Raw genomic sequence first — 3,271 nt, 5'->3', positions numbered from 1 at the left:
AAAGGAAACAATCAAGAAAACTAATAGGCAACTGACAGAATGGGAAAAGATAGTTGCAAACGACATATCAGAAGGGCTAGTATCTAAAATCTACAAGGAACTCACCAAACTTCACACCCACAAAACAAATAACCCAGTGAAGAAATGGGCAGAAGACATGAACAGACACTTCTCCAAAGAGGACATCCAGATGGCCTACAGGCACATGAAGTGATGCTCAACATCACTCATCATCAGGGAAACACAAATCAAAACCACACTGAGATACCACCTCACACCAGTCAGAGTGGCTAAAATGAACAAATCAAGAGACTATAGATGCTGGCGAAGGTGTGGAGAGATAGGCACCCTCCTACACTGTTGGTGGGAATGTAAACTGTTGGAGCCACTCTGGAAAACAGTTTTTTGAGGAACCTCCACACTATCTATAGAACTCCCTTATGACCCAGCAATAGCCTTGCTAGGGATTTACCCAAGAGAGACAGAAATGCCGGTGCATAGGAGCACATGTACCCCAATGTCCATAGCAGCACTGTCAACAATAGCCAAAACATGGAAAGAACCTAAATGTCTATCACCTGATGAGTGGATCAAGAAGATGTGGTATATATGCACAATGGAGTACTACATGTCAATGAGAAAGAATGAAATATGGCCATTTGTAGGAAAGTGGATGGACCTTGAGGGTGTCATGCTAAGCGAAATAAGTCAGGCAGAGAAAGACAGATACCATATGTTTGCACTCATAGGTTTTTCTGCTTTTTTAAAAAAATGTTTGTTTATTTTTAAGAGAGACAGAGAGTGAAAGACATACAGACAGAGTGCGAGCAGCGGAGGGACAGAGAGGAGAGGGAATCTGAAGCAGGCTTCAGGCTCCAGGCTCTAAATTTTCAGCACAGAGCCTGATGCTGGGCTCAACCCCCAAAACAGTGAGATCATGACCTGAGCTGAAATCAGTTGCTCAACTGACTGAGCCACCCAGGCGCTCCAATGCTTTTAAGTTTCATTTAAAATGTCATCTCACTAGAAATCATTTCCTGGTCCCCCAGCACCCTCTCTCAAGGTTTTTCTTCTCAGTTTTTTTTTTCATGACAATTGTAGGGAGCATCAAGAGCTCATGTTATAAAAATTTAGGCAGAAACTTCAAGGAGTCTTATGACCCAGGATTAAAAGTACCAAGAGTCAGGTTTGCTGCATATTTTTTTGTTTTTGTTACAGCATGTAACTAAAATCAACCCAGATTTAAAGGGAAGATAATTAGGCTTCATCTCTCAGTGTAAGACATAGTATGTGGTAAGAGGGAGGGGAAAATTTCATGGCATTCATATTTGAAAATACATAAAGAGGTTATTTTACATATTCATTTAAAATCTCCATTGTGTTCCTACTAATCACTAATACATTTGACCTAGAGTTTTGAAGATGGATTTTGACTGTGATATGATTCAGCAGGGGTAAAGAAAAAAATTCCATTAAGGAAGATCTGCATATTTACAAACACCAGTATTACAAAGGACTTCTAGTGATGCAAGTCTAAATAATTTGGATCAGCTCTCTCACTGAGAAAGACTAAAAGGGCCAGGAAAAATATAAATGCAACTACTTCAAGTCCTTGTAGCATTAAAATGGCAATGATGAAGTATGGGACCAAGATCTGGGAGAGTAAAGAAATAGAACAAAACCTAGCATTTATGACCAGTTTTCCATTAAGAGCATCCTTTACCTTCAGAAGAAGCTACTCAGAGACTAAGATTAGCAGAGCTCTGGGAGCCTCCCAGGAGTAGGGGGATATAAATCGGAGTTCCAGATTCTACCATTAAGATACTACCTTGTAATGCCTTCCTCTGTCCCCACCCCAGCTCTTGTCCTTTGATCTGAGATGTTAAAGAACTAAAGCTCCGATAGGTAAGGGTAAACCCAAAATAGAAGAGTCTTCTGATCATTTCTTCCCTGACACTGTATTAAGGTGGTCTGAGATTATTCGTAAGCATAGACCTCTGACAAAAGTGATCTCTTTTTGGTTTTCATTCTCAAGTATGATTTTGTGTATGTAATATTTATATTAAATACTAACTGCCTTATATACACCATTATTCTGTCTTTATACACTATATACTATCAGATGGTCAGCTATTTATTTTATACTTACTTTAAGGATGACTTGAAAGAATTGTGTGCCTGATTGTTAAGTGGATAATTGTAAGTTAATTGAAATTTCAATCTTGGGCTTAAAGTGATATATCAGTAATTTGAAAAAATCATAAAGCACATCTGTTGTATTCATTTTGGGGAATTGGGAAAATATTTATTGGCTTTAATAAGGTTAATGAGTTAATTGAGTTCATTGAATTAATGAAAGGATACAACGTCAAAAAAATCATCTTTGAGTGTGTGTGGGGGTGGGGAAACCCAATCTGTGGGTTATGTGTATGTAGAGAGAAATTCTGTAGTCCATGACTTATAACAGTCAAGTTATACAGCCAGGAGTATCCCACCTTCTTATTTTAGTTTTTTGTTTACAATGTTTAAACAATAAAATAAAATCTCTTTATTATTTAAAATAAATTATATAAAATAAAATCTCTTAGGGTACTTAATGCCAATTAGGCTGCTTCTTAAAAAATAACTAAAACAGCAGAAACATTTCATTAGATTATACACTCTGCACTTAGAAAATAGAATACATATTTAAAAGATGTTCAACTTGACTAGTAAACAGAAAAGTGAAATTTAAAAAATGAGATAAAATTTCACATTCCTAAATTTGGAAAAAATATAAGAATCTGAAAACATTATGTATTAGCTGGCATGTGGCAAAATGTGCTCCTATTCTGCTAATGGAAAGCAACTTAGAGAATAAATAAGAAAATAAAGTTTCACATAGCCTGTGAAACAAAACTTGTAATACTTTGTATATATGTTAGAGAATGTATAACACATGAGTATAAGGACTATTTAGATGCCTTCTGCAGAATTGATGGTAATAGGGAAATTAGAGAAATTTCCTAAAGGTTTCTCGATAGGAAAAGAAGAAATACAATATTATATATCCATTTTTAAAATAAATGAACTTGGTTTAAGTACAACAACATAAGAGGATAAAAATAAAGTTGAAACTCTGTCAAGATGATGCAATTTATATAAATAAAACATGCAAAATAATATTGTCATTTGTAGACACTAATGCGTAAAAATAAGGTGGTCTGGAAAATAAACTATAAGTGTGATTGCTGGTGCTCTTGGGAATAGAGAGAAATAATGAAAGTTTCAA

Source organism: Suricata suricatta, chromosome 8, assembly GCF_006229205.1.
Source record: "Suricata suricatta isolate VVHF042 chromosome 8, meerkat_22Aug2017_6uvM2_HiC, whole genome shotgun sequence".
Classification (NCBI taxonomy): Eukaryota; Metazoa; Chordata; class Mammalia; order Carnivora; family Herpestidae; genus Suricata; species Suricata suricatta.
The sequence above is the reverse complement of the archived record's forward strand: the minus strand, read 5'-3'. Positions refer to the sequence as shown.